The sequence below is a fragment of the Aedes albopictus genome, chromosome 2, assembly GCF_035046485.1.
Source record: "Aedes albopictus strain Foshan chromosome 2, AalbF5, whole genome shotgun sequence".
Classification (NCBI taxonomy): Eukaryota; Metazoa; Arthropoda; class Insecta; order Diptera; family Culicidae; genus Aedes; species Aedes albopictus.
The window spans coordinates 297,708,994-297,722,514 of NC_085137.1; the positions used below are offsets into that span (position 1 = coordinate 297,708,994).

Here is a 13,521-nt window from a genome sequence, read left to right on the forward strand (position 1 = left end):
TTTTTGCACGATAACACTTTTCACGGAACGCGGATGCGAGCGGAACGGTAAGCCGATATTTGAACGCGAAAAATTGACAGCCGAACTCATGCAAATAAATTCATGTGTTATGACCAGGGATGCGATCATTCACTTGCAAAGAGTTATATTCACTTACTACTGTCTCAGTTCAGAATCATGCTATCAATAACACAGCGCAACATTTTTTTGTCTCAAGAGTAAACTTATGTGTCTCCGAAGGATTTTGGGCCGCTGAATCCGAATCCGGGCTTAGATTTGCTCCAACACGTCACAATTTTGAGCTATACCTCAATTTATAGGGCAAAATATGCAATTTTGGGCTTTTTTGACTGCAAGTTATTAAGCATGAAAATATTTTTTTTTAAGCAGTCAAAGGGTTAATTGGTCAATTAACATCTAAATTAACGACTCATGCAAAATACTTCGTTTCACCTAATCAAATTTTATAGATTTAAGCATTTTATGTTAGTATGAAAACTTGCATGCAACTTTTGGAGGGTGGCTTGTATGGGAAATATCGTACCGAACATAAATCGCTTAAAACTATCAAATTCGATTTGGTAAAACGAAATATTTTGCATGAGTCGTTAATTTAGATGTTAATTGACCAACTAACCTCTTGATTGCTTAAAAAAAATATTTCCATGCTTAATAACTTGCAGTCAAAAAGCCCAAAATCGCATATTTTGCCCTATAAATTGAGGTATAGCTCAAAATTGTGCCGTGTTGGAGCAAATCTGAGCCCGGATTCGGATCTAGCGGCCCAAAATCTGTCAGAGATACATAAGTTTGCTCTTGAGACAGACCAAAAGTTAATTTTTGTTACGCTGTGTAATTTAGCTACAGGAGATAGACAAAATGATCGGAACAGGCAAAACTATCACTTCCGTCGTGTGGGGCTACTTTTGAAATGTGGGGCTACTTTGGACACTTTTAAACATGGATTTTTTTGAATTCAAAATATGGTTCAAATCTGTTTGATGTCTTTCGAACTATTATAAAGCAATATTTTCCCCTTCATTTGGTTGAAATTGTTTTTCATACAAACCCTGTATTGCTTGTCAGGATGCGAAAAAACATCCAATAAACCAAAAATATATATGTAACGTATCAGAACATTTGCTCTGTATGCATTGTTCCTATAGTTCATGAATTTCAAAAGGTTGTTCCATTCATTTAAAATGTATCACGTAACATACACAATCGAATATTTGAATCGTTATACATTATAAATGACCTTTTCACCTATATAAAGAATTGATGGTCCCTTTTTTAAGACTGTCTATCTATATTACAATATTACACTGCTCATAATACCAAAAATAGCACAGAACCATCTAAAATCGCATATATTTGTCGAAATCATGTACGATATAGTATGCTACAGTATTGGTACTTATTGTCTTATAGTATGCTACAGTATTGGTATTTAGTTTTATAAAGAACCCTGGAATTTTTAATGCTTGCAACTTATTTGATTATTGATGGATTTAGCTTAAATTTTGCATACATCCTACAGGGGATAGACAAAATGATCGGGACAGGCAAAATTTTCAAATTTTCACTGTAAGTTGATCATTTAGTTGTGTATCAGTGGACAAAATTTGAAAAAAGATCGAACTATTCTGCGCGAAGTTAAAAAGATTCTAAAAAAGGTATAATTATTCGATAGCCAACTTTGAGCTCCGGATTCAATGAACCGAATGCAATGAAATTTTAAACATTTATAACTAACTAGCAGTCCCGGCAAACTTTGTCTTGCCTACTGCGTTTTTTGACGTTTTAAGTTCCTAGCCAAGACCAAATCCCCGGTCCCCGGTATGGAAGATCGATTTTCAAAAACTATCATTTTTTCCATGTTTTATGCCTCATAAACCTTTCTTGGGTGAAAACTAACAGAACAAAACTAAGACGACCAAAATCGGACCTTCCGTTCGCAAGTTATGCGCGGTCCCACGTATGCCACTGCATTTATATATATATATATATATATATATATATATATATATATATATATATATATATATATATATATATATATATATATATATATATATATATATATATATATATATATATATATATATATATATATATATATATATATATATATATATATATATATTACTAGCTGTCCCCGGCAAACTTTGTCTTGCCTACTGCGTTTTTTGACGTTTCAAGTACCTAGCCAAACCCGATTTGCCAAAATTTTCAATTTTCCCATGTTTTTTTGCCTCATAAACCTTCCTTGGGTGAAAACTAACAGAACAAAACTTAGATAACCCAAATCGGGCCATCAGTTCGCAAGTTATGCGCGGTCCCAAGTATGCCACTGCATTTATATATATATATAGATAGATTATTATTATTATATAATGAGCTTTGAAAAACTTTTGGCATAACTTTTTCCAATAAAACACCAATTTTTCTTTAATTTCAACATCGTTTCAAAATTCAAGATGCTAATTATAGTTCATTCAAATTCCCTATGATTGTCTTGAATACAAATATGTTTTGAAAGAAAGTAACAACATAGGCGGCAATTCATTGAAAAATTAATGGGATGCATATTGCGACATTTGCATCCATTTAGACTCGGCCGAAATTCATTATCATCACAGTCGAATTTCGCACACGACTTCGCAGCGGCTGGCATAAACAAGTTCGGTTGAGTTCATGACAGGGGCATCGGATGCACAACGTCTAAACAAATTATGTTTGATTAGTGTGAAATGTCACTGAGAAATGACGATTCAGTGAATTCTCAAATTATCACAGTAGTCTAAACATTAATGAGAAATCCAATAGTTGGCTATCGGATAATCCTACTTTTTTCTAAAATACATATAATTTCGTGCAGAATAGCCCGATCTTTTCCAAATTTTGTCCACTGATACACAACAACTTACAGTGGAAATTTGTGAATATTTGATGCACAGCTGATTGGACATTAGCGTGGCTCAAAATACCACATGTCAAAAAGTTCGATGGGCCCCTTCTTATTTCATTCTATATGACGCCACGAGGCTCTGGTCAAATTTTCAGCTCAATCCGTTAACATTTAAGCGGTGCTAAACCACGCACGAACAAAGATTAGAATCAGTGCAAAAACAATGTCTACTCTTTGCTCTTCGTAAATTAGGCTGGACATCATTTCCACTTCCGTCTTACAAAGCACGCTGCATGCTTATTGACATACAAACTCTGCACGAGCGGCGTGAAATCGCAATGATTTCATTCGTAAACGATATCGTTTCGCATCGTATAGACTCGCCTGAAATCTTTTCAAATCTAAATTTTGATATACCTACTCGGCAATTAAGAAGTCGAAATATTTTCGCAAGTAACCACCACCGAACAAACTACGCCAAATTTGGGCCTATAAATCGCCTATAAAAAACATTGCGAAATGATTGACTTTACCATGTCCAGGCAAAATTTGAACATATATTTTCGTACCATTAGAAATAGGAACACCAAAAAAAAACAAAACACTACTCAATTTAATTTTTTTGAAATATATTTTTCAATGATGAAATACATTATAAAATTAAGAAATAAGAAAAAAATATGTATAATGTACATATATGTATAATGTACAAAATGCTGCTACCCGTCATATTTGTAGTTATTTAGATAAAAGCTCTTCATGAATCTACTGCCAACCAGCCCAGAATAAAAGATCCATGTTAAAACTAGCTTGACTATCCAACAAGAAAAACTGTTTTTTTTTAACTTCTTTTTATATACGAATATTGAAGTGTTACAAAAACCTTACAATATTCCACGTATACAAAGTGCAAAAATTTGAAATATTGTCCATTTACTAAAATCCTAATATCTCAGCTTCTAGACAAGATATTTTAAATATATTTTTAGAAAAATGACGCATACAAATAGTACTATCAGATAAAACTTTCAAAAATGACGATAAAAAATCGTGCATGTATTTTTTTTCTCAAATTTAGATGAAAAATTCTCAAAAAAATGTCTTTTTATCAACATAAAAACGGTTCTGCCGTCAATATAAATACAAAATTCCAAAAACATATCCCCTTCAAGAATGCCTAGAGTTCCATAGAAAAATACAAAAATATTGAAAAAAAACAGAAGTTGAAAGAATGACTTTTTTGAGACTTTTCATGAAAATGGGTTATTTTTTAAAAATCGCCCTAGCGGAACCTCTAAATGATTTTTTTTTAGAAAATCGAAATGTTCTACAAAAATGCTTCAAATATGCACATCTTTCATTTGAGGGTTAAGCACATTGACTTTTCGAACATCGTTTTTTGACTGTATGAATGTGCTCCAAATAAGAAAAATATCTAAATAAAAACTGTACATACTAGGGAAAACAGCGAGCTTTTGTCACAACACACTACTTATTAGCGTGGTTCAAAAGATCGTTTTTGCTCCACACCGCGTATTCGATTCCTAACCAGATTATATGCCTTCTCCCAAAATTTGAGCTCATTTGGTTGAAAATTAAGACTGCACAAACCCTTCAAAGTTTGTATGGGAATTACTATGGTAAAACGATGTTTTTCATTCATTCCATCGTAGCATTCCCCCAAGTGCCCTAGTGGGTTAGTCGACCCTTGGTAATCCTAGGCTACTTTATCAGCTACAATCAGCTTACAACTTTGATGGTTAAACTATTCGGTGGGCATCACTGCATTTTGCAGTGAAACATAGTAGCCATGATTTCAGTGTGCTATCTTTGGTGCCATGTGCGGCAATGTTGCCTGCTTCCCAGCAGGAGCATCACTGTTAAAGTTTGCCCAGTTGGATACAAATCAATAACTAATTAATGAGGCGTCCGATTTGAATGCGGTCTTCGGCAAAGTTGTAGCTGATAGAGTAGGATTACCAAGGGTCGACTAATTCGCTAGGGCACTTGGGGAAATGCTACGGTGGAATGAATGAACAACATCGTTTTCTCATAGTAATTCCCATAAAAACTTTGAAGGGCTTGTGCTGCAGTCTCAATTTTCAACCAAATGAGCTCAAATGTTGGGAGAAGGCATATAATCTGGTTAAGAATCGAATAAGCGGTGTGGAGCAAAAACGATTTTTTTTAACCACGCTAGGGGTGGTGGGGGTAAAGTGGACAACCTAAGCATTGTGGTTGTTTCCAGTGGAAATGCGGCAAAATCTATCTGCTTTTCCGAGTAACATGGAAGGTAATGATATACTCTAGAAATCTTGTAAGGGATTACATATAAAAAATATTTTTTTTTTATCTGTATTAACGAGATTTTTAGCCCTAGGCTAGTTCATCTCGGGAGCATAAAAAATATATTGTTTTCTTTGATTATTTTCTTCACCAAAACGTGCATAAAAATAGCGTGAAAAAAATCGGTGGGGGTAAAATGGACAATCGATGGGGTAAAATGAACAAGTCGTTAAAAGTTATATAACAGCATATTATTTCTATGTTTTTAAATGCAAACTATCAAATTTCATACGATACCTTTATTTTGTTGTTTTCAAACTTTTAATACAAACTTTGAAGCACACTTAAATAATTATTGTAAAAATAGTGTAAAACACAAGCACTATTTTGGATGAAAATGATATTTTGTAGATATAAAATTTTTTTTTTCACTTCAAATATCTCACGACATGTATGACGGCTGATGATTCTGGAGTTTGCAAAAAAAATTATGAAATTTTGGTGAAATTTGAACCGATTGTCCATTTTACCCCCACCGTCTAATTATGTTAAAAACATTTCCAAAACTTTTTTTTTTACAAAACTCAATTTTTTTTTCGTTCGAATATATTTTTCTATATGGACTTTATTAGTTTAGGGTGTAAAACTTGCAATAATTTGATACTCACGAAAAAACCTTAGCAATGATAAGCAGATTTTACATCATTTCCGATTTTTCACGTGATTTTTAAAGTTTTTGTCATTTTGAAGAGGTTTATTTGATTTTAATGTTCAAGATCAGCAAAAGTATAATGATTCATGCTTAGGCATAAGCTCCAATCGTTTAAACATTTTGAAAAACAATAAAAGTCATGAAACTGTACCCTGTCCATTTTGAAAACATATGTGCAATCTTTGAGATAAAAGTCTCAGTTAAATGATTATTTATTGAAAATCAGAACTTTATTTAAAATATTTATCTCCAAAATAAAGTTATGTTTATTTCGAATAGATTATTTTTTAGGCAGTTGTGAACGTTTATGGTTAATTCCCGATACAGTCCTTATACTTATTTTGAAAGCTTTATTTAAATTCATTCATTGAATCAACACCCTAAAGTTCAAATGCTCATGTAGCTATAAAGAGAATCACCTGAATCCCAATGCAGTAAATTTAAACTACTCATTTGTGTCATACTTTGCAGCTAACCACAAATTATGGCACGAGTTTTTCACTGTCGGTCTCCTCCCACTCATTGGTCAGTATGATCGCGAATCAGGATTTTACATTAATTATATAGTTCCGTTTGGTGGATTAAATGCATCATCTTGTTAGTTCATTTCATATCCATGATGATCGGAACCTATCGGTACTCACTAAAAATAACTATTTAAGCATGGCGTGTAGAAGATTATGCCTTGGATTATGCCATGGTGACTCTGAATCCAGAAGCCAAGCAGTAAAGTCTCTGAATATGTAGATATAAATCCAAGCAGCCGATGATGGCAATAATTATCCAAGTTTAGTTTACCATATTTGTCAATAAAACTTTTTATAAATTGTTTAGGTGTGTGATGTATTGAAAACAATATATTTGGCAGATGTAAGTACCTTTTTATTATTCTCAGATATCAAATAGGACCGATCCACATACCGATAGCACTTGGAATCGGGATCCATGACCAGCAAATAGTAAAAATTTGATTTATTAAATGCTACCCGCAATCATCTGGCTTGTGGAAAATATCACGGTCATAGCAGACACACTGCATAAACGCATCAGTCTCACTACACTACATATCGCTGAGTCTCTATACCGATAGGCAAAACTAACAGATGATGGGGCCAGGAGACAGAGCTTATTGCGATAATTTATACTATGCAGTGCCTGCCCAAGGGATCGCTGCAATGCGAGGTCCATATAGGAGCCCCATAACTTATGCATGAATGAACCGCTCTCATGGGTGGGCGGCCACTCGTTCACGCAGCCCTGAATAGTGGTGAAATGTTACGAGGAAATTGAGTCAATGCCATCGAAATGTCTAGACGTATTTGAATTTTCCTTCGCCTTTGATTTGGGATTATTAGGAATTCAATGTTTAGTTCTAGGAAGCAAATCAGATGAAACGAGTTATTCTATGTTGTATTATTAGCTATTATTGTTAGGCGTTAGAGGCGTTAGGGGCGTTAGAGACGTGTGGGGCGCGGCCCAGGATGGAAGACTGCAGTCACGAACCGAGTATTATGGCGTATAGCTGTTGTTTTAGTTTTATTGTAATGTAACGATGTGATACTAAATAAGTGAATGACATACAAAAATTTGAAAATTGGTATGGAGCCTAGATATGACATACAAAAATTTGAAAATTTGTATGGCAAGATCCTTCTTCCCCCCAAAAAAATTACGTATTTTATAAACAGGCCTTTATTAGTTAACTATTAGGGTAATTCGCTAATTGTTGAACACTACCCAAATGTTGAACAGTTTCTGAAAATGTTATTATAAATCTTACTTAAGTCATTTTCGCTAAACGTAAACGTATTATGTAGATGCATATACCTACATGTGTGTCACGATATTGCTCCAATTAAATTAAAAAAATATACATAGGGTATCGGGATGCTTCGTTGGAATAGTCCCCTCGTTCGGCCTATCTCAACGTTAACCAAAAACTCAAACAAACACGCATAACTGGATATCGGAAAAGCTATGCGGCAAACAACTGTAACATTTTGTTTCAATTTTAGCACTTTGGAGCATTAAAATTATATGAAAATGTCACTTTGTTTAGCTTTTGTAGACGCCATGATTCTTCAGCTTAATGGGTACATGATCATAAATGGCACGATTCTGGAATATTTAGAACTGACTTTTCAATAACTGAATATTTGATGCGACGGTCAAAGACGCTATTTTGAACTTGTATATTTGTTTTCAAAGAAAAATAAATATTTTACAAATTGAATGTAGGCCGAATATTGAGGACATTTTTTTCACTATGTACCCAAATATTGGCCCATCAGTAAAGCGATGTCAACAACACCGAGAAAGTGACGTCAACAACATTGCTTGCGTAAGAACCAGAAAGAACGAACAGGAAGAAAGATTTTGTGTACGGTGATTGTAAAAATATAACACAATAATAGGGTTGCGATGTTTTCGTTAATAAATTAAGAAAGAACTTAAGTTTAACTAATTTATTTACAGTTTTTAGAAAATTTTACTCCGAAAATGTTATAGGTATACAGGGGATGGCCAAAATGTTTGGGATAGGCAACTGTTTTACTCCCACAAAAAAAATCAACATGCTGTAACTTTTCATAGAGTGCATCAAAAAATCTTATATTTTGACTGTTTGTCAACCTATTATATGGGCATCATTGGTACAAATTTGGGCTCGATTGATTAATTTTTCGAGAAGTAACAACCGTTCGGGTAAAACACTATTATTTAGACAACTAATTTTTGAACTGTTATATCTCGGAAACCAGTGAACCGAATTGAATGAATTTTTTAACGTTTATCAACAATATATTGATACTTAATACGACGTTATAAAATGTAATATTTTCTCACGGCGAATTAAGTTATACCGGGTTGAAATTTTTACCCATATAGAGGAAAGTAAGTCAAATTTACAATACCACACAAAAATTACTAAATGTGTTCTTCCTTCAATCTAAATAGACTCTAATACATCTGATTAGAGATAACTTGAGAACAGAAGTGGAAAATTTTTGAATATCAACACTAAAATTTATTGACATTGATGTAAAAAAATTATATTTTTTCGAGAAAAATCCAAAAAGTGTCAATCCATGATAACCTTTTTCAACGTTTAAAAAGTACCTATGTTTTAATAGTTTGTGAAGCATTTACATATTGTTAGTGTACGATCAAAATTTCATTCAATTCGGTTCCCTCGTTTCCGAGATATGACAGCTCAAAAATGAGTTATCTAAAAAATAGTGTTTTACCCGATCGGTTCTAACTTTGCGAAACATTATTCAATCGAGCCCAAATTTGTACCAATGATGCACATATAATAGGTTGACAAACAGTCAAAATTTGAGATTTTGTGATGCACTCAATGAAAAGTTATAGCATGTTGAACTTTTTTGTGAGAGAAAAAAAGTTGCCTATCCCAAACATTTTGGCCACCCCCTGTACAAGTAAGATTGGTGAACAAACAGAGATAATACTTCAGCAGGAATATTGAAAAAATGAGAAAATAAGTGATTCTAGTGCATGGAAAGCCAACGTTGTATCCACTAATAGGCCAATTTTTGTACCATAGACCAACGTTGCATACCATCGCATCGAATCTTTTCAACTTAATTAAGTAGATTCTTGAATATTTACATTAGTTTACTTCTAATTGGTGAAACATGCATTGCCTAGAGTGTGTAATAGGGCTAACATATTATTTCTAGTGCTATTAATTCATGAGTTATGGTCAAAATTGTCAATTTGCAAGCCGCATCAGGCCAAGAAATTGCTGTTACGAAATAAGCTTTGCGGCCACAAATATCAAAGGCACACCATAGTTACAAGAACTGGAAGGATGTCCTTAACAGTTCAAAATTGTTTAAAATCACATTTTCATTGTAATTTAATTCGAAAAAAATATTGTTCTAATCACACTATCATTATGCATCCATGATCCAATTGTTGATCACTTACATAACCTACCATGTTAGCATGACTACCAGATTTTTTTTCACTTTTCCTAACCGTGCATTTCATGGGGTTTCAAGGGCGTTCCATGGATGTTTCAGCGGGCTTCAGGAAAGTTCCAGTGGTTTTCAATGGGTTTCAAAGGCGTTCCAGAGGTATTTAAGAGGGATTCAGAGTGTTAAGGGGGTCCCAGAAGTATTTCAAGGCGTTTCAGGAGGTTCAGGAGCAACCCACGGGTTTTCAAGCGATTCCAGGGTCGTTTCATGAGTGTTCTTGGGGGTTGAGTGGGTTCCATGGGTTTCCAGATTTGAGGAGAAACAATGAGCAAACTCTATTAAAATTACTCTGTAACCCATTTACACTCCCAAACATGCTGTAGTTCGTTCGGTTCAACGGTGGCCGCAGCATATAGTTGTTGCGAAGAGCACGAGGTTGAACATCAATGTCGATTTGTCCCAGAATAGCGGGACAGTCAATGTGTCCCTGCAGAATATCTGAGATCAACAGAGCCCTAGCTGTATCTCTGCGGGACGATATGGTTCTAGGTGGATCAGTTGACAACGGCTCTCGTAACTTGGCAAACGATACGGATTAGACCAAGGCAAACGCCGAAGAGCGTATCTCAAAAACCGTCGTTGAACAGACTCGATCCTTTCGACGCCGTTACTGTAGAACGGGTTCCAAACAACCGAACAATACTCTAGTATGGAGCGGGATAGGGCACAGTACAAGGATTTTAGGCAAAAGATATCCGTGAGTTCCCTGGCTGATCTGAATGTGAAGCCCAGAATACTGGAGGCTTTCCCGACAGCTTTACAGACATAATATGCTGTTTAAAAGAGAGCTGCTGGTCCAAAAATACACCAAGATCTTTAATTTGGCTGACGCGTTCAATTCTGGTGCCTGACAAATTATAATCAAACGTTGTGGAGGAATGCTGGTGAAACTGGCAGCACTGATATAGCTCAACGTGAAAAACAGTACAATAGATAGCTTTAGTGTTGGGATGTTTGTGTACGGGAGTGGCAGAAAAATACTAGAATGTAAGTTATATTTAGGATGAAAATAAGATTGAATTTATAATAAAAATTAATAAAATTACAGCATTCCCGGGTAGACGTGAATATCATAATCATATCTTAAAACAATCAAATTTTGATGTCATATCTTAATATGATATTGATGAGATATTCAAAAAGTTGCCAAATATCTGCTCAATATCTCATCGTGATATGATTTCAAAATTAGTACTTAATTTGATTTTTGGAAAGCCTAGTGCAACGCGCTGTATAAATGTCGAAATTTCCCGACAAAGCGCATAAAAACTATTTTAAAATTTTCATCTTTCATTATGCCTCCTCTCTCCTCTTCTTGGCGTAACGTCCTCACTGGGACAAAGCCTGCTTCTCAGCTTAGTCTTCTATGAGCACTTCCACAGTTATTAACTGAGAGCTTCCTCTGCCAATGACCATTTTGCATGTGTATATCGTGTGGCAGGCACGAAGATACTCTATGCCCAAGGAAGTCAAGGAAATTTCCTTTACGAAAAGATCCTGGACCGACCGGGAATCGAACCCGTCACCCTCAGCATGATCATGCTGAATACCCGTGCGTTTACCGCCTCGGCTATATGGGCCCTTTCATTATGCGCCGTCCCCAAATAACGTAACGCTTCAGGAGATAGGGGTTCAATAAATTCCGTAACGCTCCAGGGGAATAGGGAATACAGCCATACAAAAAAGTTGGAGTTATCATACAAAATCACATTATGGATTCCGCCAGATCCTAATGAACCAACCACCGAGTTCAAAGATATCGAATTTAGCGTTACATAATAAATAGATGTTCCCTTATGTACACCACAAATTTTACAAACGAGCACTGGGACAAAAAGGAAGTAGAAGTGGCCTTCATTTTCAATAATCGGGCTTATGGATGCGGCAATTTAACAAAAAATCGTAGGTATGAAAAAGTATCATCCTCTTTGCTCACTCGTAGTGATTTCGATGATACTCTTTCTGTTGCGTGGCGGCAAGATTGACAGTTTTTAATCACTTCAAAAACGCGAGGCAAACAATCATTGAAAAGCAAAAAGTCAATGATTCGTATGAGAGCTTGGTGATGCATCATGACACCTTAAAAAAGGCTTTCCAGTTGACTCCGATGACAACATGTGCTGGACCTCGATGTCGAGCTTGCATTTGTGGTACGAATCCAATAAATGAATCACCGGACATTTTGGGAACATTATCAGCCCGCGAAGGGCCCATATAGCCGAGGCGGTAAACGCACGGGTATTCAGCATGACCATGCTGAGGGTGACGGGTCCCGGATAAAAAATTACCATTCATTACATGGTAAATATTATTAACATATGACTGGTTTTATTGTTCACAATAAAACGCATAGTAGATATATTGTTACTTTTTACAATAGAAATCAAGCCCATATTGTTCGTACAATAAGTGTACATTAGCTTTATTAGTGACTAATTGATTCGATTGTTTTTCAATAGTTCTATAATAATTTAAAGTTACTATCAGTAAAAATTAATTTAAGTTGTTTTTAAATAGTTGCAAAAGTGCCTGCAAAGTTCTCATGGACTTTTTATTAAAAAAGACTTCATTTCTCAATTACACTTAAAAACAATTCGTAACAAATAAATAACAATAAATATTATTGTTGCTTGGATCATGTTTGTATAATCAAATACAAAATCACTTGAAATATTTTTTTATATTTTTCGTTTTGAATTTGAGTACAGTAGATGTTTCGGTTATCGAATGTTATTCGCTAAAACTTCAACGACTGACAGACGTCAAGCCGTGTTGGCAGAGGAAGCTCTCAATGAATAACTGAGGAAGTACTTATAGAAAACTAGCTGAAAATCAGGTTTTAGCCAAGTGAGGATGTTACGACAAGAAAAACATTAACAAAGATTTTTCTAATGTTTTCCAATAAATTAAAGGAATTTAGTAAATAGTAAACTGTCATTGATAACAATACAAATACAATTAGTTTAATTTGGTCAATTGAACCGATGTTAAAATAACCATGCAATAATATTTGTTGTTTGTTAACAGATTTCGCCTTTGAAAACCCAAAGAATTCATATTTCTCGGTAACATTTTACTCCAGCATTTACAGATACTAATGGCCACATGAATTGTGAACGATTTATGGTATGGATCATACGACCTGAGGTCTGACTTGGCAGTTATTTGAAAAGATTAAAGATAGATCTTATCAACAGCTGCCAAGCAATACATACCAGACAGACATCAGAGTTTTTGATTCTTATCATAAAATGTGCATATCATTCTGGCGGCCGTTAGTGCTCGTAAATGCTGGATATAAATGTAAGCGGGAAATATAAATTCAATGGATTTTCAAAAGCGAAAACTGCTTACAAATAACAACAAATATTTTTGTATTTTTATTGTAACAACGATTCATTTGACGCCATTCAATTAATTGTATTTGTATTGTAAGAACAATGAAAAAACATTAAGATATATTGTTTTCTTTTGAAAATTGCCCTAAAAATGTCTCATAAAATCACAATACATTCTATTGTTTTTCGCGAAAAAGTGTATGAAAATTTTCTCAAAATTTTATGGTTAAGATACATAACGACCACCATTTTTTATTGTAAAAGTGCCATTTA

General features: G+C 34.6%; 1 protein-coding gene across 1 annotated transcript in view; it reads left to right on the forward strand.

Annotated features, from left to right (window-relative positions):
- Positions 1–6,665: 6,665 nt before the first annotated feature.
- LOC109430619 (coronin-1C-A) overlaps positions 6,666–13,521 on the forward strand; it is an 84,955-nt gene continuing 78,099 nt past the window's right edge. The window contains exon 1 of the mRNA XM_062852119.1: positions 6,666–6,779. The gene's annotated coding sequence lies outside the window, so the exon portion shown is untranslated. The remainder of the gene's footprint in view (positions 6,780–13,521) is intronic.